This window comes from Canis aureus, chromosome 1, assembly GCF_053574225.1.
Source record: "Canis aureus isolate CA01 chromosome 1, VMU_Caureus_v.1.0, whole genome shotgun sequence".
Lineage (NCBI taxonomy): Eukaryota > Metazoa > Chordata > Mammalia > Carnivora > Canidae > Canis > Canis aureus.
The window spans coordinates 89448218-89475504 of NC_135611.1; the positions used below are offsets into that span (position 1 = coordinate 89448218).

General features: G+C 42.1%; 1 protein-coding gene and 2 long non-coding RNA genes across 4 annotated transcripts in view; 1 reads left to right on the forward strand and 2 right to left on the reverse strand.

Moving 5' to 3' along the window:
• Positions 1 to 21255, forward strand: part of LOC144319613 (uncharacterized) — a 103435-nt gene extending 82180 nt beyond the window's left edge. Inside the window, exons 3-4 of the transcript XR_013385395.1 lie at positions 15351 to 15521; positions 16380 to 21255. The gene's annotated coding sequence lies outside the window, so the exon portion shown is untranslated. The remainder of the gene's footprint in view (positions 1 to 15350; positions 15522 to 16379) is intronic.
• LOC144319679 (uncharacterized) overlaps positions 1 to 27287 on the reverse strand; it is a 68893-nt gene that overhangs the window by 1897 nt on the left and 39709 nt on the right. The window contains exons 3-4 of the long non-coding RNA XR_013385436.1: positions 8061 to 8191; positions 732 to 898 (exon numbers count right to left, since the gene is read on the reverse strand). This is a non-coding gene — a long non-coding RNA (uncharacterized LOC144319679). The remainder of the gene's footprint in view (positions 1 to 731; positions 899 to 8060; positions 8192 to 27287) is intronic.
• On the reverse strand, positions 19735 to 25955 carry LOC144319670 (uncharacterized). 2 transcript variants are annotated; one of them, XR_013385431.1, is made up of 4 exons: positions 25911 to 25955; positions 24696 to 24828; positions 21326 to 21379; positions 19735 to 20020 (listed from the first exon to the last, which is right to left on the reverse strand). It is a non-coding gene; the product is annotated as an uncharacterized LOC144319670 (long non-coding RNA). The 2 variants fall into 2 exon arrangements; XR_013385430.1 differs by lacking the exon at positions 25911 to 25955 and adding an exon at positions 25660 to 25904.

Below are 27287 nucleotides of genomic sequence, written 5' to 3' on the forward strand. Positions count from 1 at the left end.
TTATTTTAAAGATCCTATCTATCTATCTATCTATCTATCTATCTATCTATCTATCTGAGAGAGAGAGAGAGAGCGCACAAGCAGGGGAAACAGCAGAGGGAGAAGGAGAAGCAGGCTCCCGGCAGGGCAGGGAGCCTGACATGGGACTCCATCCCCTTACCCCAGGATCATGACCTGAGCTGAAGACAGATGCTTAACCTCCTGAGCCCCAGTATACTATATTTTAACTCTAAAACCTCAAACTTGCCCTAAAAGCACATGAGAGAAGATTTTTCTTCTGCTTCCCCTTCTTTGGTCCCCGTCACTAGATGCAAATACAACAGTCAGCTGAAGATAATAGAGCTCTAACAGATGCTACTTCATCCCTGGGGAATTTCAAGACTCAGGCCTCACGCATCAGGAATCAATCCCTGTGGGAAATACCTCCCCTCATCCTCTCTGCAATATCTAGACACTAATAAGGCGGGTGGCTGAAAGGGGACAAGGAAAAGTGTGTGGGAGCACTGGCGTGCTCTGTATGTGCTTACTGGGGCCAGTGATGCATGGCTTTGACCTTGAGGGTTGGAATTAGGGTAGCCCCAAAACCCAAAACCGAAATAAAACCAGAGCATGCTGTTAAATCTGAGTTTCAGATGAACAAGAAGTCATGTGTCGGCACAGGTCTGTCCCGTGTTACAGATAGTACCGATCTGAATGGCACAGACATATACTAAAAATGTATTCATTTTTACCTGAGATTCAAACCCTCTTTGCTGAATCTGGCAACGGTAGGTAGTACAGATGTCTAATGTCATTTGTTCCTCTACACCGTCTCAGCCTCAGGCCCAGACAGAGTATATGACCCGAGCCAGACTTTGGCCAAAGAATGACCTAAAACTTCTGACTGTTTTTGAAGCATCTGAAAGAAATCAGGAGGGGAAGCGTTTTATGGAAGGATATTCCTCATTTCCTTGCGGTCGTGACAGTCTGGAATAGGAATTAGAGTCTGGTTCTAAATTCAGAGCAAAAGGAGTGGTGTTTTTTTTTTCTTGTTTTGTTTTCCTTCATAAAAATACCATATATATATGTATATATTTAAAAGAAGCAAAATCTATAATCAGTCACAGACAGTAGTACGTGGAGGCCAAGTGAGATGTCTCCTTAGTACCTAAAAAAAGACACAAGGTCGACTCTTTAAGTGTTGAATTAATGAAATTGACTCATAATATCCTTGAAACTTCCCAGAACAGCCATATGACTAGGAAAATGTACAATATTAGCTCATGCATGAAGGGAAGGTAGGATAAGAAAGGGAGTAAATTAACTACTGGGCTTGAGAAAGCTGGCTTGAAGAGGAAGGTTGGGGCCATGCTGGCTTGTACTGCCAGGTGGTGGGGGGTCCAGCTATGGAAAGGAACAGCAAGAGAATGGGAGGAGCACTCAGACTCAGAAAAGATCCCATTCAAGAATAATTTATATATTGTTGATAAGGTCCAACATATTGAGAACTCCAGCTCTCTGAAACATCCCATCTGCCTCGTGCACAAACATTGATGATACATCACGGGAGAGAATGGCAAAGAAGTGTGTTCCCCTTGTGTGTCTCAGATAAACCTACTGACGCTTCATGTAAATGAAGCAATGTCAACAACTAGGCCTAGCTAGTGTTTCTTCCTGTGACATTGTGTCTTTGAACAGGATACAGTGTAGCAACCATTTAATTGTTTGTGTCCTCCCCGCAGTAATGAGGATGGCCTATTTTAGCCTCTATTGACATGGAGGAAATGGCAGGCAGGCAGGTGTCCAGAGCACTAATCTATAAAAGGACAATTTCCTCCATGTTTGCAATGGGTGGGAAGCTTCAGCTGATAAAACTCTATTCTTTGGTTATGTTTCCTAAACAGAGCCCAGTTGGATTCTCAAATTTCCCAAGCAGATCCACTCAGATAGTTCTTGTTTATATTCTTTTCTCTGACCATTCTAGTCTGAAATCATGTAGTGAAGGTCAAGTTATTCTATTTATCATTTGCCTAATGCTTATGTAGCACACGTTATGCATCAGGCACTGTTTTAAAATAATAACAAATCAAAACTACAATGAGCTATCACCTCACACCTGTCAGAATGGCTAAAATTAACAACACAAGAAACAGCAGGTGTTGGCGAGGATGCAGGAAAAGGGGAACCCTCTTCACGCTGTTGGTGGAACTGCAAACTGGTGCAGCTATTCTGGAAAACAGTAGGGAGGTTCCTCAAAGAGTTAAAAATAGAACTATCCTAAGATCCAGCAATTACACTGCTAGTTATTTACCCAAAGGACACAAAAATACTAATTCAAAGTGATACATGCCCCCTGATGTTCATAGCAGCATTATTAACGATAGCCAAATTATGGAAAGAGACCAAAAGTCCATCTAGTGATGCATAGATAAAGAAGATGTGGTATTTATACACAATGGGATATTACTCAGCCATAGAAAGGAATGAAATCATGCTGTTTGCAATGATAGGGATGGAAACAGAAAGCTAGAAAGTATTATCCTAAGCAAAATATGTCAGAGAAAGACAAATACCATATGATTTCACTCATATGTAGACTTTAAGAAACAAATGAACATAGGGGGGAAAGAAAGAAGAGAGAGGCAAACCATCAAAGACTCTCCATCAACAAACTGATGGTTACCAGAGGGGAGGTGGGGGGGGGGGGGAATGCATGAAATAGGTGATAGGGATTAAGGAGAGAGCACTGGTTGTGATGAACACCGGGTGTTGTAAGTAATGAATCACTAAATTCTACACCTGAAACTAATATTGTACTGCATATTAACTAGCCAGAATTTAAATAAAAACTTGAAAGACAAAAAAAACCCACCTCATTTAAACCTCCTGCCAGCTGTATGAAGTAGGGCCACTGTCAACCTCATTTTACAGATGGTGAAGCTAAGGCACAGAGTAGTTAAGAAACCTGCCCGAGTTAAGTGGCCGAGTCCATGCTCTGGATCGCTCTGTTACGTGCTCTTGTCTTAGGTGTAGGCTGGCGTCACGTGCATCTCTTGGCTATACCACTGTTAATGCTCCTGATTCCAGGGGGAATACATTTTCCTGGGTGGAGAGGTGGGGATGGAGCATCAAGCAAATGCTTCTTGCTAAGTGGGCTGGGAAAGCTAACCAGGTAAAATCAGTTATCTCATGGAATCTAGTTCTTGGCTCCCCAGAATAAAGTTGGGGGGAGAGAGGGACCATTTCAAAGGTGGTTATGTAACCTCAGAGAGGAAAAGCCATGCTAGCAGCCATCTCATTTCCTGTAATTTGGCACCTATGAATCTGAAAGGTTTGCAAATGCATTGGATGTTGTTGCTGAAGCCAGGGAGAAATTTCTTCTTTAATGTTAAGAACACTTCTCTATGTGAAGGAGGTGTTATTACTATGATACGTGGTAAGTGGGGTGACCATATATCTCCTCATCCAAACCATAGGCCTTTTAAGAGTAAGGAGGACAGGGACACCTGGGTGACTCAAACAGTTGAGTGCCTGCCTTCGGCCCAGGGCATGATCCCGGGGTCCTGGGATCCAGTCCCACATCGGGCTCCCTGCAGGGAGCCTTCTTCTCCCTCTGCCTGTGTCTCTGCCTCTCTCTCACTCTCTCTGTCTCATGAATAAATAAATAAAACCTTAAAAAAAAAAAAAAGAGTAAAGAGGACATTATCAATCATATGCAAGGATGAATCGGCATTAAGCCAGGACTCAACTGGGCAACAGAAGGCGTGGTCACTGCAATGATAAATGAACACAGAGCTAGCAGCTTCAGGCTCTGACACAGGTTTCATTCTGGATAAGTGAGACCAGGATATCATGTGACACCTCTGTTGTTCTTGTCCTGGCTTTGCATTGATAAGTCAGCCAGGTTTTATAAGTGCTGTAGGAGCTTGGGGTGGTATTGATAACAGGGGCCCGGCTTTTGTCCATCACTGATGCATCTCTCAATAGAGCACTGAGACCCCACAAAGTTAGGCCAAGTTAGTGGATGAACGCAGGGAACCACAGGCTTGCTAACTTTCAACAGATGACCAACTGCCATTTGACTTCCGAATGAATTTCTCTCTGTGCCCACTTGATCTGCTTTAGCTCAGTGGAGGGTGACAGGATGTCAGGGAGACTTGAAACCTTGTCAACTGCACAACAGCCGAAGGAAATTGGAATACACAGTTTGGAGAAGAGAAACATGAGGTCCCCAAGGGGTGGCATCACATAGCTGACTTGCTGCCATGTGCAAGAAGGAAAAGGCTTATTTTGAGTTGCCCAAAGTGTGGTACAAAAATGCAAACTCCAGGCAATCAGATTTTAGCTCAATGTAAGCGATTTCTCTTTTGTGTTGTCTTTTAAAAATTTGAGAAACGTGTTATATTGATAAAAATAGCACATGCTCCTTGTTAAAAAATATTTAAACAATAACAAAACATATAAGGTGGAAAGTAAAAGCTTTCCTTTCTCCTTTGCCCATGCCCACTCCCCTGGAATGCCCTACTTATCCTCCCCACATCTTACCTCTGCACGTGCAAACATGCTATCTGAACACATACATATGCATATGCGTATGGTATGTGTACATATAATTGTTTTGCCTGTGTTTTATTAAAAAATACACTCATAAAATGGACATGTCTCAGAAGGTGACGAAAAAGCACCGATACATAAATTTCTCTTATTTCTGAATGATGTTAATCAGAGATGCCTCGCTGAAGGATCTGAAATACACAGTCACCAGGACTTGAATTATTGACTATAAGTCAATTTTAGTTAACCTGTTTTGACATTTTTTTTCATTAAAAATTGTTTACTAGGTGCCTTGACAGATTGAAGTAGACATTTTGTCCTGATGCTTCTTTTTAAGACAAATGATGTTCTAGTGACTTAAGCTTTTTGAAAATGGAGGGGCTGTCTGGGGATTTCAGCCCACTGGCTATGACTGTGCTTGGTAGATCGCTTGGTTGGGATGCTGTAGAGGAGATTGAAGCCACAGATGGGCAGGAGGGAGATGGCCTGGGTGCCTTCCAAGATGCATTTCAGAGCTCTGATTCCCTAACTTCCTGCACCAGCTCACCTGAGCAGCGAGAAAGATCCAGGAAAAGACCCCACCACCCCTACCTCCATCCCACCCCCACCATCCCACCAGCTCCCAGCAGGAACAGCCGGTGCTGCACAGCCTGCCTGGTTCCAGAGCCTGCCGTGGCCACGTGACTGGTGGACACGGATGCCTGCTGGCAGCAGCACATGCTCCAGCTGCTCTTTGGACCTTGGGAGCTCTCAGTTGAGGTGCCTTGATTTAAAAGAAAACAAATTCCTCTCTAAACACTGCAGGTTCTAAATTGACAGCAAATACTGTACATTCTTAAGAGCCTGGCAGTGCAGGAAATTACTCCTTCACCTGTTTTCTATTTTGACATTTCATCAAGATGGAATTTGGTGGCTATAAAAGATAATATTATTTTGTATTTGACTTTAAAAAAAGACACACTGGTTAGATTTCTGTGTTTGGAATCCCCTCTACTTGTGTATGGGTTGGATAGATGTATTTCCTTTTTATCTTGAAAAAAAAGTAAGCCATAGAAACATTGCAAAAAGAGTACATGGAACATTATATACTCTTAATTCAACAGTTATTAATATTTTACCATTCTTGGTTTATCTCTCTATATACATTTGTTGTTATTATTATTATTAATATTATATGTATTTATTTGAGACAGAGCAAGAGAACACAAGGCAGGGAAGAGCAGAGGGGCAGGCAGAAGCAGACTCTGCACTGAGCAGGGAGCCCAACATGGGGCTCAATCATGGGACCCTGAGATTATGACCTGAGCCGAAGGCATAAGCTTAACCAACTGAGCCACCCAGGGGTCCCGCATATTAATATTGTCAGAGACTGCTGCATATTAATATTGTCAGAGGCTGAATATTTGTGCCCCACTCCCCAATTTATATGTTGAAATTTGAACCTCTAGTGGGATGTTCTGAGGAGGTGAGGCCTTTGTGAAGTATTAGGTGATGAAGACAGATGATGATGAGGGGTAGTTCCTTTATGAAAGAGACCCCCAGAGAACTCCCCAGCCCTTCCGCCACATAAGAATGTAAGAAGTCTGCTCCCTGGAAGAGGGACCTCACCCAACCATGTTGGCACAATGATCCTGGACTTCCACCCTCTAGAACTATGAGAAACAAATTTCTCTTGTTTATAAGTCACCCCTGATCTATGGTATTTTGTTACAGTAGCCTGCATGGATTGAGACAGGAGATGTTTGAGGTAAATTGCAGACACCCTGACCCTTTCCATGTAAACTTGTGGACAAGCGTCTCCTAAGAACAAATGCACACTATAATGATCTGAGTGAGGACATTCGACATTAATGTAATACTATTACTAAACACAACCATATTCAAATTTCACCAGTCTGATATTTTCCTTTATAACATGTTTTCCCAATCTAGAAATACTTATTTACACTTTGCTGTCATGTTTCTTTAGTCTCTTTTATTCCAGAAAAGTTTCTCAACCTTTGTTTTTCATCGTACTGATATTCTTGAAGAGTATAGACCTGTGGTTTTCTAGCATGTCTGTTGAATTTGGTTTATGTGGTATTTCCTTTGGACAGGTTCAAATTATGCATCTGCCAGGTCCTTCTCAGCACATCACATTGGGAGGGACCTGTTGTCAGTTTGTCCTACTATTGATGACATTAACTTTGATCATGGGCTTAAAGTAGTATCCAGATGATTTACTTGTGAGAAATACTTCCCTTTTTATAATTAATAAATAATCTGTGGATGGACATTGGTGGTGTCAGTAGGTTTCTTCACTCTAAAGGTAACTATTTCCTTTTGTCATAATAAATCTATATAGAGATACTTTTAGACTGTGTAGATAATTTGTTTACAAACTGGTTTTAGCATCCATTGATGACTCTTGCCTGAGTTCATTACAGTATTACAACAGTGGATGCTTTTGGAAAAAGGAATATTGAAATATTGAGGTTTCCTCCTTGCACTCCTTCTCCATTATTCCTTCTCTAAGACCAAAAGGGATACCCAGGACAAATCATTTGGGCCAATAGGACTAAAAATCCTTGACAGCACCTTCTTCCCACCATTCCAGAGTTTGATCTCTTTCTGGAGGATGAGGCAGCCAAGCACAGCACAAAGAGCTTGGATCTAGAGTCAGATGAATAGGTGACCTGGCATTCCCTACCTGGCTATTCTATTGGTTCCTCTATAAGAACATGTCCTAAATTGAACTCTGAGGTGGTCCCTGCCTGAAATCTGGATCTCCCCCAGAGTTCTAATTTCATTGAATACTGCCACCATCTACCCACATGCCCAAGGCAAAAATCTGGGCAGCATTCTCTACTCCTGACTCTTTCTTACTCTCTACATATAATTAAGAGCCAAGTCTTTCATGATGCTACCTTCCAAACATCTCCAGGAATTCATCCTCTCCTCTTCAGCCCTGTTACACCACCTGGCCCAGACTATAATAATCTCAAACCCGCCCTTCTGCAATTTTTTCCCAAATGTCCTCTGGCCTCCAAGATTTTGTGCACTACTATCCATTCTTCTCACTTCAGCCAGAGCGACCTTTCTGCAGTATAAATTTGATCATGCCCCTTCCTCCTTCCCATTCATTAAACCTTTCAGTATCTCCTCATTGTCATAAGGATCATTTGATTAAAGTGTTATGTCTCAACTCCCTGTCATGGTATACAAAGCCTCCACAGCCCACTTTGCCAGGGATATTTGTCATATGGTGCCACTTCTTACTTACTGGCTGCACTTCTGACCAGACAGATCAAGACAGGTACAAGGTGACATATATATGAAAGTGAAATGAATGTTGTTGAAAAACACTACTACTACTACTACTACTACTACTACTACTACTACTACTACTCATCAATGCACCCACAAGGCTATCTTCCCTTAGAAAATCATGGAAACAGATTTGACCGAGCCATTTTCAGGACTTTGACTATAGAAAGCAGCTCCCAAACTATAGATACTCCTTCTTTGTTGAAGAGAAAAGTACTCACCAAGAGGTAGTTCCTTCAAGTTTGCTCATCTGGGCGGGCAAAGCCATTGAAAAACCATTGAAAAGATGGACCACCAGAGGGCGCAACATGACCCCACAACAAGCTTGAGGAGAGCTGGGTTCCACGTTTACCTTGAAGATATTGGAAACATATCAGATATATTTATTTATGCTTTCTGACTACCACATGCATCTCAAATCCCAGGGCAGCCACATTATTTTATTTTTATTCTGTATCCATGGTTTCAGGACAAACAGGCTAAGAAAAACCTTTCCCATCACTGAATGAAAAAGGAAATATGAAAGCTCGGGTCTTTTTTTTTTTTTTTCCTCCAGAAAGTCAGACAACATTTTAAATAGTCTCCCCTTAGGCAAGAACTCTAGATTCATTGAAGAAATTTCTAAATCTTCATATGGCATATTACTCATAAATATTTGAAAATTCTCAAGAATTTTGAGGATTAGGCAAAAATGATAATAAAATATGATAAATAGCTCTCACTGAGGATTTACAATGTTCCAAATGCTGTACCAAGAGTTCGATGTATTATAAGTACGTAAGTATATTTTTCTTACATTATACACTTTGAGATTAAGATTTGTTCCTATTTCTCAAACAAGAAAACCAAGACTCCAAGCATTTCAGCAATTTGATAAGACCACAGATTTAGGATTTGAATTCAGGACTATGAGATGTCGAAATCCACGGTCCTACTCAGTCTGCTATGTGTCTTGGCACTCTCTCATCTTTCTCTCAGGAGCCCAGGGGCTCTATTTCAGAACTTTCCCCCTTTCATCCCTTTGTCTCAGGAATACTTTTAGTGCTAACTGGGACGCCACCAGCCATCCTCCATACTCTCCATTCCAACTGCCCTGTCATTCTCTTGACTTTACCTTCTACTCCCCATCAAAAGGTGGGTATCCTATGTGTCATTCCTTCAGAACCACTGTTTTCTTGCTAGAGCACCTTTTAGTGCCTGGTAATTAGGCAGTCAACAAATACTGATTGGACATCTCTGTGCTAGACCAGTATGATTCCTGCACACAAGGGGTTCAATAAATTATTATTGATGAATGAATAATGAATGAATGAATATTAATACCTAGTAACAATGGAGGAAATTTCAGGTAGAGGACAAAATATGAGTCTGGAATAAGAAAGATTTTGATTCTAACTCCAACATTTGGGTGGTACCTAGTACTATTTACTAAATATTTCTGAGTATGGTCATTTCAGGCTCTCAGTAGTCCTATCTCCCACTGCTTAGTACTTCCAGATTCCTAAGAGGCATCAGTCTTTGAGATTTGGGAATAAAAAATGGGAATTCCCAGGAATTCTGAAATCATAAATTATTCTGTATTTTTCATGACATTTAATTAATAATGTGCAACTATAATGGCCACCAGGTCATTTTTCTGTAATAGGAGCAAACTGCTGGAGGTTTTCACTAAAAAATAATAATAAATACATGATTCATTATTATTATGAATAATTTTCTAATGATAAGATTATATATATTTCAATAACATGTAAAAACAGTCTTTCCTTAGATAGACATTTGACAATAGAACATATTAAAAGGAAAAGAGACATAGGATAAACGTCAAATGAAAATTGTTATAAAAATGGAATGTAGAGCAACAAATATTTCTATAAGGTATTATTATTAAAATGAAAATTTAAAACTCACAAGGCATTAACTGCCTGACCAATTTCCTTTTTTGCCTTGACATTTGGTCAACTGTTAGGAGTGCATCCAAAAGCACCTTTGAGTTGAGCTTTAGAGTACATATGGCTTCATATACATTTATTTCCTTTTTTAATGATGAATATTAAAAATATTTATTTTTCTTGTCTTCTTGCCCTGGCTTTGATTTTGCTGTTGAAAATGATACTGCTTTTACTCATTTAGATTTTTGTTCAGTTTCTAATTTCCCGTCAGAGTATTCCACAATATTCACATCATCTGCTCTTTGCATTTCTTCCATTAAAGTGTTTACAAAGACCTGTGGCCTGGAGGGAACATTCAAACACTGGGAAACACCAGTGAATGTTAGTGAGTTGTGTTCCAGTAACATAACATTCAGATCTCCTACCAAAGTTAACAGCACTAAATAGAAGCATGTGTTGAAATTGCCAATTTAAGGGTATATTTTGTTTCCAAAACTGATTTCTTCAAACATAACTCATAGGACTTGCATGAAGTATATTATGTATAGCTTACTGATATTCATTTTATTTCTAAGAATGACTCACTTAACAGACAGGGCCATGAAAACACATAACACAGCCAAAGCAGCTAGTAGGACTCATGCTCTTGGCTTCTGGGGTGGGTGGCCCTGTTCTGGTTCCTGGAAAAGTCACTTTAACCTTGATTCTGTGCATTAGCATTTCTTAGTCTTGCTTTCAACTTGACCCAAGTGATTTCTCTGAACTAGTAACATCTCTATGTTGCTTCTTCCATTTTAAATCTTGCAGAAGAATCACAACTTTTTCCCATTTTTCCAATTTCTTGGCTAACTATTACTGGGACTTGGGATTTGGGGGGGGGGGAGTGCACTTCTGGAAAAATGCCAGGAAGGAATTCTCCCATGGAAATACTTCCACTGCCTTTGAAAGTAAGGTATAGCATGTGACAGCCTTTGGCCAATGGAACATGTTACTTCTAGGCAGAAACTGTGAGAACCATTATGAGATTTGTCATTTCCCTTCCTGTAGTGCAATTAATCCTGCAAGCACATATTTAGTTAGAGCTTCTGGAGCTGGGGTCCATGAGTGACCGTGAGAAGCAGAGCCCACTGACAATCATGTAGGACACGTGATAGAGACAGAAGAAATTTCTTTGAGATTTTGCAGTTGGCACTACAGCATAGGTTACTATGATAGGCTCCATGTTTTGGATAATTCACTTACCTTCTCTGAGTCTCAGTTACCTTATTTGAAAAGAGAAAAAGTAATTTCTATTTCAGGTTTGGTTATCTTTGGTGAGGACTGAACAAGGTTAGTGCATGTAAAGCTTCTAATAAAATGTCCAATCTCTAGTAGATGCTCAATATGTTCTTCCCCTGCAAAGGGATAAGGAGAACATCCCTAGAAATAGGTTGTATAAAAAAAATTAGAAGGCCAGGGTGGCATCAGATTTTCCCAATGTGAACCTGCGAAGACAGATGACAAAGGAGCAGTGCCTTCACAATTCTCAAGGAAAACCCTATACCCAGCCAAACTATCAACTAAGTATGAGGGTAGAATGCAGCCATTTTCACAAAAATTTTTACCTCTTATACACTGCTTCTCTGAAAGTACTCCACCAAAATGACTAAGTTATTCATCCAGGAAAAATACATGGGGTTAGGAAACAGGGGACCCCAATACAAGACAGAGGATTTCCTGTGAAGGGCAGTGCCAGCTTGATGTCTGGGCAGAGCCTAAGGAGCTCCTGGCTACCTGAGAGCAGGAAGATGGGGCTCCAGGCAAGATCCGGCCAGGAATAAGATTTAACTGGAAGGAAACATGATGTGTGTGGGAAATAGGGCTGGTGGGAAAGTGCAGAATTCACGACAGTACCAGGATAAATAAGGAAATTTTAAAATATAAGGTGCTGGGATGCCTGGATGGCTCAGTGGTTGAGCATCTGCCTTTAGCTCAAGACATGATCCAGGGGTCCTGGGATTAAGTCCCGTATCTGGCTCCTAGCATGCAGCCTGCTTCTCCCTCTGCCTCTCTCTGTGTGTCTCTCATGAATAAATAAATAAAATCTTTAAAAAAAAATACATAAAGTGACAATTAGCTCTAAGAACAAGAAAAGTTGGAAATAGAAAGGAAATAAAATCATAATATGTTACTTGACTCAGCAGGAAAAAATATTCACATGATTGTAATGATTTACTTGCTGATTCTCAGTTTAATCAGAAATTTTATTTTTTAAGAGATTTTATTTATTTATTCTTGAGAGATACAGAGAGAGAGGCAGAGACATAGACAGAGGGAGAAGCAGGCTCCCTGTGAGGAGCCTGATGCGGGACTTAATCCCGGGACCCCAGGATCACACCCTGAGCCACCCAGGCATCCCTAATCAGAAATTTAAAAATAAATGCCAAATATAGGTGGGATGGGATGAGGGGGTAGAAGTGCTAAACCTTCATCTTGCAAATTCAGAAATCAGTAGATTATGCCTTCAGTTGGTAACTCAAGAAATTTGGTGTTAGGGGTACATGGAGTGGTTCAGTCAGTTGAGCATCCAACTCTTGACTTCTGCTCAGGTCATGGTCTCAGGGCAATGGGATCAAGCCCTGCTTGGGGCTCCATGCTCAGCGGGGAGTCTGCTTGAGATTCTCTCTCTCTCCCTCTGCTCCTCCCTCTGCTCATACACTCAATCTATATAAGTAAATAACTTATTTTTTAAAAAAGAAATGTGACATTAGCAGATTATTTTTAAACATGGAGACACAAATCAGAGGAAGCAGGTGACAGGTTAGGAGGTAGCTCTTTCTGAGGAGCTGCATTCAAAGATTAGGGACCACTGTTTCCAGTTGTATATTGGGTAGTGCTACTGGGATCTTTAAAGTATGGACATGTATTGTCATGAAATAAAGATTAGTTATTATTGGGGGGGCAGGGGAGAAGATATTTGCAAATAACATATCTAATAAAGAAATTCTTTATTCTTATGATCTAGTATAAACTAGTCAATGCACACATAAATCCATCAATATTTGCATACAACCTTGGGCTCCAGTCCTGGGTCAACCACCAGCAACTTTTATGACCCTGGATAAGCGCTTTCACCTCTGAGTCTCAGTTCCCAGGTACGTTTAAAATCACTAGCTGTATGATCTCTGAAATCTCAAATGCACTATTATCAAAATGCAAATGTGGAAAATATATTTATTTTACAAATATACTCTTTTTCTTAGATGAAATACAGAAACGCAGCAAAACATTTTAGGTGAAAAAAAGGAAGGGAGTCCACAGGCTCTGACTTTTGTCATGGAGTGTTTTTTGGCAGGCTGGTGAACTCTGTTGTAGGAGACCCACTTTCACTTCATGCAATGTGGGTAAATAAACATGACATTGAGAGTTCTCATCTTCACATGTCCCATGTTACCCTCCCCCCAATTCAGGACAATTTCAATGGCTATTGAACCAGAATTCATGTCCAAATAGGCAACCAAGACTACTCTACCCACAGAAGAGATCCCCTTGTTTACTGCAGGACTGACGGGGTCTTATGTAGACTGAGTGAAGCACTTTGATAGTCCAGAAATGTTCATTGGAGAGAATTTATTCTCCACCTCACCTCAAGCTCCTATGAGCTGTTCCCTCACCCTGGGAAGAGCAAAGAATTCAATGTTTCCAAAGCTGCAGCTTCTCCTAGACAGAGGAATCCCTCCAGTGTCTGGCTCTGGTTGCTTTCTCTTTTTTCTCTTGTCCTATCTATCCCTCCCACTGCCCACAGAATCCTTCTGAATGGCAGTGCCCTTCAACTTATTTTCTTCTTTCATCCCCTGGGGCACAATTTGTCTTCCCCCAGAGCCAGAGCTCACTTCCCTGGCAGTAGGTGGTCCAGCTGTGAGCAGGTGAAGTTAGCTGGGTATAATTGTCAAAGAACCCTTTTTTTTTTTTTTTTTTGGCAAGAGCAAGCCCCTGCAATCTGCCTCTATTAAAACCTCGATTCAGAAAAGTGACTCTGATGGCTCCAGAGCACTTAATTAATCTGGGTGCTCAGAGCCCAAGGTGAAGAGGGATACTTCTGGTATTGTCACTCAGGCAGAGCCTACGTTTGCCCCACCTAAATTGAGCTAGCTCATTCAATGTCTTAAGTAGCCTTATCCCCATTTTACAAGTGAAGAAACAGGCACTAGGAGGTGGGAGAGCATGCCCAAATTTTCACAGCTAGGAGTTGGTGGAGTCAATAGGTACTGAGATCTGGGTTACTCTAGAGCTGGTGGGTTTGGTTTCCATTGGAGTCACTTCTCTCATCTCCCCCAGTGTTGGGATGGATGCAGAAGGCCAGAATTGGTTGGGTTTGAGAGAGAAGCTCAGAGGTCTGGTGACTAAATGTATACTGTCAGAGTATATCTTGGCTGTTGAATGCCTTTTCTCCAGTATTGGCCAACTCTGGCCATTCTGGGTCTCCTTCATCCCTCTGAGTCCCAGGTATGGACTGAGAAGTGACCACACGTGATGCATGAGGTACAGCAGGATACAACTCCAGCCTGACATGGCCACGACATGTCATATGCTTCTGTGCCAAGTTACTACAAGGGTGCCGTGGGGGCACAGAGTGACCTTAATGCTTTTTATCTTTTTTTTCATGCCTTCCATTTCCATTCTTCCAGCCCTATCTTTTTGCTTGTGGTGTGGCCAGGGGTCCCTGGGTAACCCCTTTTCCTAGTCTGGTCTACAGTAATTCCTCTGTCTGCAAACTCTGAGAACAGGCTTAGAATCTGGTTTGTGCTGCCCTGACCTCTTTCTCTTCCCTTTGAGAAGAGAACTGATGGGTCACAGTCTTCTAAGCAGCAGGGGTAGCCTCCTCAGGTAGACCTGCTGGCATCACTGTGGGGCCCCTGGGTCCTCGTGATGCATGTGGGTGCAAGAGGCCCCAGCCTTGGAGGCTGCACCAGATACCATCCTCACCTGAATGCCCTTGGTTTAAACTTCCATAAGAGTAAAACATTTTTGCTCTTAGTATTTACTTTTCAAAAAGCCCTGGTAAGAGCTGTAAATATTTTAAGATAACATTTCTTGAGGGTTTTTGTTCTTGTTCAAATTCATTACATATTCATCACAGAAAATTTGAGGGACAAAAGGAAAAACAGATATAAGAAAAACAAATACTCTCTGTAATTCTGCCAACTGGAGATAACATTTAAAAATGTATAGCATTTCACTCTTTCTTCCGGAGCCTATCTACATTCACTTTTATTTCTAAAAATGGAATTATATCACATTGACTGTTTGTGTTAGCTGGCGTTAGCCTAGCTAATAGCCATTTCTCTCCTTTTTGCTTTGCCAGCCAACCCTGATTTTTTATTCAGATATAGGCCAGCCTTGTGCCGGAGGGAAGGCTGGGATTTTCTCCAGCCTCAGGGAATAAAACTTAATTGGTCTAAGCCATTCCAGATAATTCCCCTGGTCTTGTCAGTGATTCGCTTGGGAATAAGCATGTGACGTTATTTTGGCCAAAGAGACCTGAGGGAAGTCTGTCAGAAGCTTCTGGAAAATGTTCTTGTGTTCTTAAAAACAAAAACCAAAAACCTGACCTGCAAAAAGAAGCTTCTTCTCACGCAGGAGGTGTCGGAAACGAGGGCAGCCATTTTGCAGGCTGGCGAGGCGAAGGAGCGAGCCTGAGAGGATCAGCCAGTAAAGGAAAGATTGGCAGAACCAGCACTGCTTTTCCTTGCCAAGCTTCTGAGTGCACCAACCTCGCAACCATCCCTAAACTGGGCATCTTGTCACATGGTAAGATAAAAAGCTTTGCAATTCCTGCTGTTCAAAATCTCCTGCTACTTGTAACCAAAAGCATCCTATCTGACAGACTTTTTCTTGTCATTAGGTATTCTTCCACAGCATTATTTGAACCAGACCTACTCTATTCTGACTGGCATCCCATAACCCATGTGACTACTTCCCTCTAGACACTGAGTTCATTCAGTGTTTTGCTATTTCTAGCTCTGTGGCAATGGCACCCCTGAGCCCATTTCCTATTTCCTTAGTTTAAATTCCGAGTTGAGTGTTATCAACAGTTTTAAGGTTCTTAATACATATTGTAAATTGCCCCGGAGTCATTATTAATGTGTTTTGTACCAATCTTTAAAAATTCTTCATGGAAGGTTGAGCTATCAGAAGAATCATTAGCAAAAAATATTATTCCTGCAAGTACAAATTTATTTTCCAGAATGAGTTCCATTTAAGCAAAGTACATCTTCTAATGAACTTTAATACTTTATATTCTTTAGCTATGTTACGCTGGACTCAAGTTATTAGGAACAAAGGATATTAGATCCCAGGGCTAACTAAGGTCATATGTTTGGGCTGACGACTCTCAACTCCTCTACCCATATTCTTGGAATCACCTAGGGACCTTAAATAAAACCCCACCTAACCTTTACTGAGGTATAATTGATGTACAATAAATTGCATATGAGAAAAATGAACAATTTGGTGAGTTTTACTATATATATACATCCATGGAGCCATCACCAAAATTAAGATAATAAATACTTTATCACCCTCCAATTGCAGGGATAACCATCCTTGGTTGCCTGATGGCCAATGACATGAAACCTATTATATCATGTATTTTGTCTGTTTTTTTAGCTGTCTTAGGTGGGAAGGAAAAACCCACTCCCCGTTACTCCATCTTGGAGAGAAGCAGATACTCCCCATGTGAAGAGCTTTTATAAAACAATCACTGTGCTCCATCATGGAACAAATGAACTGTAATATTTTGGGGAAGGACTTGTATACCATAGTTATTTTTTGAGGAAGGTATAATTTACATGCAATAAAATTCATCCTTTTCTGTGTACAATTTTGTGGGTTTGGGCCAATGAATACAATCATGAAACTATCACCATACTCATGATACAGAATAATTCCATTCCCTCTTCCAAATTTTCTTCTGCTCCACCCCTTTGTAGTCAACCCCCACCTCCACTTCTAGCAACCCCTAGCTCCTGGCAACCACTGATTCCCCCCCACTCCCCATAGTGTTAGGGTACATGGACCAGAGTAGATGTTTGAGCAAAGGAGATTGGCAGATGGAGGGTCTAGAGTCAAAAACACGCATTTGCTCCCTTGAAGAAACACAGGAGCAAGTACACTTGGCCAAAGCTGTAGTTTATCCCTTAGCCTGATGAACAGCTCTGATCTTCATCTATATTTCTTGGGCACAGAACATATAGGGCCAGAAGGACCATCATCACTGGGGTTAATTTAAGGCCTCAAGAATACTGATTCTATCATGATTAGTAGATGTCTCTTGGTCCTTGTATTTTTCTCTATGTTCAGCATTCACCTGCTCTATATACTCTATTGTGTCCCTAGGTGACCAACTTATGTAGCCATACATCCCATTTGTTTTTGTCTTCTAACACAGGATTGATTTTTCTCTAATAATATACAAATACACATTATGTTGTAGTATGCATAAATGCCATCTTTCAGGTGTAGACACAGGAAGGTGAGGAGAGACATCACTCACAGGATTTGAGAGAAAGGGATTGGATCAGTGAAGGCAAATGTACAGCAACATCATAATTGTATGAAATCATAACAGTTATTTAAAGTTCCCTTGTCTGGGTCTCATAAAAGCCCTACAAATGGGATACTCTTATTTCCATCTTCCAGATGAGGACATAAGCATGTAGAAGGTAGTCTGGAACAAAGATTTCAAAGTAACAACCTGGTTCAGACTTATGGAGTTTTCAGCCATAGACCTGCATGGGGGATTGCATAGAAGCTTCTATCCACTTTGGAGTTCAGCCTCCTTCATTCTCTTCTCCTCTCTGTGTGTGTTGTACCTGTAAGTGGAGTCATTAGTTCTCTAAGTGTGGTCCCTGGACCAGCTGTCTCACTATCACCTAGGAAATTTTAAAAATTGAGCTAAAATTCACATCACTTCCAAGTGGCCATGTTAGTGGTAAATGGTACAATTCATTCTCACTTAGTTATACTGTTGAGTGTTGTGCAACTGTCTCCTCTATCTGGCTGCTAACCATTTTCGTCACCGAAAGGAAATCCTGTACCCACTGAGCAGTCGCTCCTCATCCCCCACTCCCCCCGCCTCCCCCCTGCACCAGCCCCTGGCAACCACAGATCTTCTGTCTCTACAGAATCATACAATATGTGGCCATTTGTGTCTGGCTCCTTTCACATACCATACTGTTTTTGAGGCTCACTCAAGCTGTAACAAGAATCAGGACTTCATTCCTGCCTATTATTCTAGGAACTTTTTAGAAATGTCAATACCTTGCCTCATTTGGACCAAGTGAATCAGAAACTCTGAATGTGGGGTTCAGCCATTTGTGTCCTTCTGGTTATTCGGATGCGTGCCAGAGTCTAAGAGCCACTGATTTAGGAGATGTCAGCCTATGCTGTTTAACCCAGAACGAAGATGTTGGGTTCCTAAATTCAGAATTGTGATATTCTGCCAAAAAGCCACAGTCGGTATAGATGTTTTAAAAACTAAATGTTTTTTGCCTTTTTCTTGAGTGGTAGCAGAGGGCTGTCAGGATCTGCCAGATTCATTTCTTGTCTTAGAAAACATATTGAAAAACTAGAGCATGGTCTTTCAAAATAATCCCAGACTATTTTTAATATCTCTCTGTTAACTTCAACCTTTTCCATTTCATTTCCATTCTATTTCTAGAATGTCTAATTGCTTCTCAAACATCTCCAGATGTGCCTTCCATTACCCAGGCTTTGTAGGTGGCTGCAAACAGGACCATCCCAGCAGACTCTTTTCTTCCTTCCCCTGTGGTACAGTACAGATTTGTCCTGTACACACGCACACCTAAACTCAAGAGCCTGCTTGGAAGGCCGTCAGCTGCAATGAACCTAAAGGAATTTCTGTAATTTGACACCCCAATCCCGTATTTCTTCTCTGGTATTTCCCCCTTGCGGTGGCTTGGACAACCCACCTGACCCTCTGCTAGTAGTTTGTAGACTTAGGAAGAATTGTCTAGGATGGAATGGGAACCTGTAGTAGTCCCTATAAGCAACCAGCTGTCAAATAATTTGGGTTCAAGTGCTGACTTGATTCATGCTCGTTTGTTCAACAAATACAGTATTCATTGAAAACCATATAAACTATTTATAGGGTGAGGAGACAGCAGTGAACAAGAAAGACACTGCCCCCCCATCCCCATTCTGGGGGGCTTAAAGTCTAGTGGGAGGTCAAAATAAGGAAAGAGGTGGTTTTAGCACTGTGTGAGGATGTCACAGGGGGAAGTTGCTATAAAATAGCAATGTATACTGGAGAGGCACATATTCCCGCAGAGATGGAGGTGGGGATGACAACTCTGAGGAGAAAGAGATGGGTAAATTTAGACATGAAGGATGAATAGAGTTAGTTATCAAAATTTAGAGTTGGGTGGGGTGGGTGTGTTTTTATTGAGGAAAGCATTCCAAAAAGGAAATGGCATGGGCAGAGGTTGAGGGGAGAGAAGAGGCATGTATGATACTAGGAACGAAAAGGATCTCCAGCAATTGCACTACTAGGTATTTATCCTAAGTATATAAAAAAGTTGATTTGAAGGGTCACATGTACCCCAATGCTTATAGCAGCACTATCAACAATAGTCAAATTATGGAAAGAACGCAAATGTCTGTTGACTGATGAATGGATAAAGATGTGATACAGGGGCACCTGGTGGCTCAGTCAGTTGGGCATCTGCCTTTGGCTCAGGTCATGATCCCAGGGTCCTGGGATCAAGCCCCACATCAGGCTCCCTGCTCAGCAGGGAGTCTGCTTCTCCCTCTGCCCCTGCCCCCACTCATGTTTTCTCGATCACTCTCTCAAACAAATAAAATCTTTTTTTAAAAAAGGAAGATGTGTATATACAATGGAATATTATTACTCAGTGATCAAAATCAAGAAATTCAGGAATAAAATCTTGCCATTTGCAACAATGTGGATGGAACTAAACTGCATTATATTAAGCAAAATAAGTCAGAAAAAGAGAAATATATGATTTTACTCATATATGGAATTTAAGAAACAAGACAAATGGACATAGGGGAAGGGAAGGAAAAATAAGAGAAAAACAGAGAGGAGGCAAACCATAAGAGACTTTAAACTATAGAGAACAGGGATCCCTGGGTGGTGCAGCGGTTTGGCGCCTGCCTTTGGCCCAGGGCGCGATCCTGGAGACCTAGGATCGAATCCCACGTCGGGCTCCCGGTGCATGGAGCCTGCTTCTCCCTCTGCCTGTGTCTCGGCCTCTCTCTCTCTCTCTCTCTGTGAGACTATCATAAATAAATAAAAATTTAAAAAAAAACTATAGAGAACAAACAGGGTTGCTGGGTGTGGGGGAAGGGGATGGGGTAACTGGGTGATGGGCATTAAGGAGGGTACTTGAGCACTGAGTGTTGTATGTAAATGATGAATCACTAAATTCTACTTCTGAAACCAATAATATCCTATATGTTAACTAACTTGCATTTAAATAAATTAATTAAAATAAAATAAAAGGATCATTGAAGTTGCTGGATTGTAACATGGTGGTGGTGGTGGTGGATCCGATATGACATAGGGTTAACAAGAGAACTAAGAGCCAGGTAAGCCATGTGATCTTGTCAGGAAGCACAACTGAAATCCACCGAACGGTTTTGAGTGGAGCTGTGACTTGATCTATACTGTGTTTTAGGGGTCACTTGGACTATGTAGAGGAGTGAGTTGGAGGGATTCAGAGAGGAGATTGGGAGCCCAGGTAAGGCTTTCTTGCATTGGGACCTCTCACATGCTACTAGTGAGGCTGTGCGTCAGATAAATGCTTTGGATACCAATTTGGGAATATCTAGTAAGTGGAAGTTGTGTATGCTCTGGGATCCAGAAAGTCTGTTCACAAGAAAGAACAAGATGCTCATAACTGTATCTTTTGAAATAAAAAAACTGGATGCAATCTAAATTTCCCATCAATTGGAGATTGGGTAACAGGGACACATAGAACTTGCCTTATATATACAAGCGAATTTTATATAGCAGTTAAGGTGAATGAATGGGGGATACATTTATCAGATTAAAAAATTTCAGAAACATAATGTTGAGCAAACAAGCATGGCTAGCAGAAATATAGGTGCAACGGGACACCCTGTACCTAAAGTTGATAAGATATACCATTATTTTGTGTACCATTAAGACAAAAAATGCTGAGAATTAAACTGGAAAATGCCTTCTTGTCTCATAATTTGATAAGGTTATATCTGAGTAGAGGGTTTTTTTTAACCATCTATTATTTTGCGTATGCAATAAAAAAGGAAAATGTAAGTGGAATAAATCAGTTAAGGAATTCCTCATTTAATTTCCACATTTAAACTCTTCTCTGGGCAGCCCGGGTGGCTCAGCAGTTTAGCGCTGCCTTCAGCCCAGGGTGTGATCCTGGAGACCGGGGATTGAGTCCCACGTCGGGTTCCCTGCGTGGAGCCTGCTTCTCCCTCTGCCTGTGTCTCTGCCTCTCTCTCTCTCTCTGTCTCTGATGAATAAATAAACAAAATCTTTAAAAAAAATAAACTCTTATCTCAGTCTTTTGACTTAATGTCACTGATACCTGTGTTTTCCCATCCTTCATCCAACCAGAGGATTGGTGATAATATTTCTGGAAAAAAAAAAAAAAACATAAAAGAACTAACAGTCATTGGCACTGAGTTCTTAAACTATTTTTGCAACTAGGTATAACTAATTTTTAGATTATCCTGGAACATTGCTAAACATTTCTGATTTACCACTTCGCCCACTCTCTCCTCACAACCATTTTGTTCCTAAGGGTAAACCAAGTGCCCTCCTACTGTCTCCGCAATTTTCTGCAAGCATTTTCCTGACACCTTTGATGTTAGTGGATGTGCAGGCAGTATGGCTCTGACACAGCTGCCACCTGGCTGACAGCTGTTATAAGACTTCATTAATTATAAAAGCATCCTGATTTCAAAGATACTGAAATGTGAAAAAAAAAAAGTGCCTTAGAAACAATAAAAAATGGTAGATACTATTTCTGAATAAAAATATATTTATAGGGGCACCTGAGTGGCTCAGTGGTTGAGCATCTGCCTTTGGGTCAGGTCGTGGTCCTGGGGTCCTGGGATCAAGTCCCACATCAGACTCTCCACAGGGAGCCTGCTTCTTCTTCTGCCTATGTCTCTGCCTCTCTGTCTCTCATGAATAAATACATAAAATTTTAAGTATATACATATATATTCATAAAATGGGAGAAGTATGCACAGGAATGATAAACACCAAATTTGAGATGAACATTATTCCAGACAGACCATGGTTATGTAGAAATGAGGGGTACAGGGCTGGGCTGTGAGGCAAAGGGGGCTTAGGAGGAATGTCTGACATTCCAGTCTTCAAACTAGGTAGTAGTCACATGGGTTGGTGTTTCTATTATTCTCCATGCTTTTTGTGGGACAAATATTTCATAATAAAAAGAGGCAACAGTCCTAATAGTGCAATTCTGTTAATAACTGGTTGTGAGTCAGGAGAACCTGTATAACTGCAGCTTTCTTTCTAGTCTATGCTATGAAGATGATAATTCTTCTCCTTCTTGCGTCAGAGGAATTTTGCATTGCTGTGAACATCAAAACAGCAAATGGTCTTGAATACTTTTGTTGGACTATAAAGCACAACAGAGAGAGGTTATCGAGACTGTCATCTCACAAGTTCACCAAACCTCTTACTAGGGCTGTGAGTTCAACAGCCTACTGGCCTCCAATGGATCGGGCCTCCCTGTGTCTACACTTTTTTGGCAATATGGCTGTGCCACTCCCCCTATCAAGTGGTGGGGTCTAATTCCCCACTCCTTGGATCTGGACTGGTCGTATGATCTTTAGAATATGACGAAAGTGATACTGGAAGTTGCAAAGCCTAGACCTTGAGGGTGATATAGCTTTGACTCTAACTCTCTTAGATACCCTGCCTGACTTAGTTGGGGGGGGTGTGCAAAGCCATGTACAGAAGAACCAAGAAGCTTAGCCAGCAGCCAGCACCAACCAATAGGCTAGAATGAGGCCATCTTGGACCTTCAAGCCTCACTGACCCTCCAACTGAATTCTGTAGACCAACAGAATTCCCCAGTCAAACCACACAACCATGAGAAATAATGAATCATTATTTTTAGGCCACCATGTATTAGGGTAGGGTTTTGTAGCAAGGTCTAACTGAAACAGGATACCTTTGAAAGTGACACACACTGACCCATAGCTCGCAGATTGGTATAATCTATTGGCAGACCACAAGACCCTGCTTTTGCCAATTTGTATTCTATGTCAAGCAGTAAGTAATTAATAACCCTCGACTGTGTGTACGTTACTGGCTGGGTGCTATGAAGACTACAAAAAGGCACAGGAGGTAGGTAGCTCAACCATAGCACCTAAAGTAATGCCAACAAGAAGACATTGACTGTAGAAAGTTAAACTAAAATATATGAAATTGAAAAATGTGTGCTATCCAGAGAAAAATGAACATTTATACAGCTCTTAATATGTAGCAGGAACTAAGATCTAATTCATTTCATCCTTACTACCATCTGATGAGTTAGGTATGACAGGCTGTTCCCATTTTGTAGATGAAGACACTGAGGAAGCTGCTGTCAAGTCCATGACTCAGAGTCACGGAGCCTGCAGGTGGTCAAGCCACCCCCAGGACCAAGCAGCCTGGCTGTCAAGCCTGGGTGCTTACACACACGGTGTGCCAGGCAACATGAACCCTAGTGAGAGCCAATGCTGTGCCATGGATGCTCTGGCAGTGGGAATGGTCGAGAAGAGCCCTAGGGGAGGGAGATCTTAGCTGGCCTTGAAGGATGGACAGGAGTTGGAATGGTATTAAGGTAGGGGGCTCCAGGCAGGGGTCATGGCATGTAAACTGGTAGAAAGACGGCACAGCAGGTGGAGTATTGGAGGAGGTGTGAGCAGCTAACCTCAGCTGGAGCAGAAGCTGCCTCCCTCCAACCCGGAATGTTGGGGACTGTTCTTACTGACCACTTCCATCCTAGAGAGACCCCCCCACACTGCCCGACTGAGGGGAGGCCCTAGAGAGGTAGGCTGGGATGAGCTGGGAAAATGAAGCCAGTGGTATTACTACTGGTCAGGCTGTGGGATAGAGCCAGAAAACAAGGATGGGAAGTCCCCCGGGGCCGGGGCCACTTGAACTTCTGTCGGTTGGTCTGGGGAGGCTGCAGGGACCTGGCTTCCAAATGCCCCATAGAGACCCATGTCCATGGGCCAGGACAGCAGCAGGCCAGGTGTGTGTTCCATCATGGGCCTGGAGGGTGGAGCTGCTCAATCATGGCCCTGCGTGTGACAGTGCCCAGACCATCTTGTCCCACTGTCCTACATTGGCAGCGATGACCATCTTTCCTTCTCCATAAATATACTCCTTGGCCTCCTTTAAGACGGCTGTTTATTATTTCATGTTGAAGAACGTCTTGAACCTTCTCCAATCTCCCACTGCTATTTGTATAAAACCCTTAAGTGTATCCATTCAAGCGATGTGTTCTTAGCCACATGTACAAAGAGGGCACTTGAAAAATAAATCCCAGAGTAATCATTATTGTCATTATGTTAATAACCACAGAGCCCTTTTCAATGCACACCCCAATGGAACATTCTGCAGTCTTCCAAAGGAGTCTTTAGGTGGTGCTATTAGTTGGTACACTTCCTTCAGAACATAGGTGACTCGCGGGCGAGCGTGTGGGCAATTTCTGTTCATACCTGCCCCCTCTTGGTGCCTCTATTCTGGGTTCATACAATTCCCTCAAAACAGAAATGACAAGTATCAGGTATTTTGCAGTTGTTTGTGATCAACACGAATTCCTGAACTGGGGCAAACTTTAATGGATTTAATATAGCCCGCAAATGCTCCAGACGGACGGAGCAGAAGAAAATGCCTTTTCTACCTGGGGCCTCCAGCAAAGTTACCTGCTGATATCAGACCAGGCCTGTTGAGCTGGAAATGAGGTGTCCTGATGGTTCGCAGAGCACGGTTTTCTTTGGCACCATCCACGCACGATCAAGTGTATCTCTTGGATGAAAGTGTCTTTAAAATGATGGCCTTAAAACCAACACAAATTTGAATCCCCCAGAAACATGAAGCATAAGGGCCTCCCTGCTTCCCTCTAGTGGTCACGTCCTGTCTTATCCTGTCGCCCTGGGTGCTGGTTGAGACCTGTCCTGGGAAACCCAGCGCTCTCTTTTGGAGGGCAGGAGGCAGAGATTGAGCTGTAGGGAAGAATCTAGGACAAAGGCAAAGGTGACCTGAAGGAGCGATAAAAACTGAGTCACGTCCACCAGAGTTTGTGGGATTTATCCCCCTCAGAGATTGCTTCTGTGCATAATCGAATTATTTCTCATTCTTTTGGAATGATGGAATTTTACATCCTTTTGATGTAACTTTTATTACTGTTCTATTTATCCTGTTAGGAACATCCTCTAGAAATTAGCTGGTTTAAGAAACAATGTTGCCCCATTTTTCAGACATGGTCTGTGGCTAGAGGGACCGCTCCAGAGGGCTGATGGTGTAACTCCTGAGCCACTAACCCGTTTGTGGGGCTCTGCATGCAGAGGACAGTGATCACAGGCATGGGCTATGACCAGACAGAGCTGGTTCCAGGCCTGGTTGTGCCACATGCCAACAGTGTGGCAGATGGGCACTGGACTTAGCCCCTCAAAGCCTCACTTTCCTCCTCTGTAAAATGAGGATGATCATAGTTTAGACTTCGCAGAGTTATCCCAATGGTTAAAGGAGAATATGAAAGTTACATTAGCATAGTCTCAGCCTCACACTACTTAGCAAATGTTCACTATTACTATCTAACCAGGAGGATAAACATTTTAAAAAGGTGCATTACACTCTTTACTGCCACCTTAGAGTACAATGACTTACATTAACAGTTTGCTTTGGGATTCCCATTTTTCCCTGAAAAAATCAGATCTGTGACCATAAATATGAGCAATCAAGTGCTGGGAAGCAGCCGAAATCTGAGTACAGTTCTCCTACTTTTTCTCCACGACAGAGCCGGTGGTCTATGTGTGAGCTGCCTGCAGCCTGCAACCTTCCTGAGATCTTTCTATTCTCATTTCACCTGTTGGCTCACTATTTCACTGCCCATCCCTACCGCCACTGCTCCTACCCACCTTCTTTCTCATCTGCTGTGGAATCAGAAATGAGGTAACACAGCTTGTTAGAATTCGGGGCGGGGGGGGGGGGGGGGGGGTTAGAATTCTGCTTTATGCAAGCAATTAAATTCCATTCAAACTCCTGAACTATTCCCCTTTGCCAAACACCTAATCTCTCTAAACACTTGCATTCCTTTTGGTGCCTTATAATCCCTACCCAGTGGGTGGGAATGAGTTAAAAGAAAGGAAGTGTTAAATGACTTTTCTTGGGGTGGGCAGCTGATCAAGTGAGGCTGGAGCTTTGGAAGCAGCCCTGGTTTCATTCTTGCCTTCTTGGGGTGGGGGGTGGGGTTGCTGGATTCTGCTCCCTGGGTGAGAAACACTGCTCCCTGCCAGTGGGGAGGGCAAAGTCCTGCTTATGGTGGTGGTTTCCCAGGAAAAGGCTCCCCAAAGTGAAAAAGGAGAGTACACTGGATAATACCTAGAACAACACAACTAGAGGAGAATGGGAACTGGAGACAAGGTGGGGGCACAGACCACAGAGAGGAGAGGCAAGGTAGGTCTATCATCTAGACTACAAATAACAGGGTGAGAAGTGTTCATAGGTTCAATACCAGTGATTCAGGATGAAGGCAGCAGATGCTTGCTATAGCAGTCTTAGTTGATGCAGGGTTTCTTGCATCAAAGAGAATAGACCCTATGACTTCAATATCTTGGACAGAGGCAGTGGGAAGTAGGATATTTGAAACAGGGAAATTCCACAGGCAAGAAGATGCTGTGTTTCTTAAGGGATTATTTTCAAATAGCGCTCACATCTAGTGCTTCCCCAACAGCATCTACAAGCCACCAGTGTTCCATGAGTTGTCATCCGGTGATCCATAAAAATGGTTTCCTATGTTCAAATCATTCTTGACAATGACACATCATTAAGCACTGAAAAGCTTATTCATTTACAACCAGGCCCCCTACTTGCCTCTTTTCCCTGGACTTGCTCGTATGTGGTCCCAGGGACTGGCTCTGTCTCGACCAATGGCCACAGTTCCCATCAGGCAGCCTTTTGTCCCTGGAGGGAGTAATGCTAGCTGCTATTACCTGCTCTGGGACAGTGTGTTGTTCCTTGTCATATCCCTACACCCTGTCCATGCTTTATCAGCAGTCCTTTTATACAACTGTCATTAAATTACTCAAATTGGGTATATCATCTCTTTCCTTCTAGAACCCTGACTGGCACACCGTTTATTTTAGTAGAGATCCAGGATGCCCAATAATATCCAAAAACCTATTTATCTTATTTGTTAATTTCTTCACTGTGGTCATTTCCATGAGAATCTAATCATAGTGTCTGGCACCAAAAAAAAAAAAAAAAAAAAGTCACACATGGGGCTTTCTTAGAAG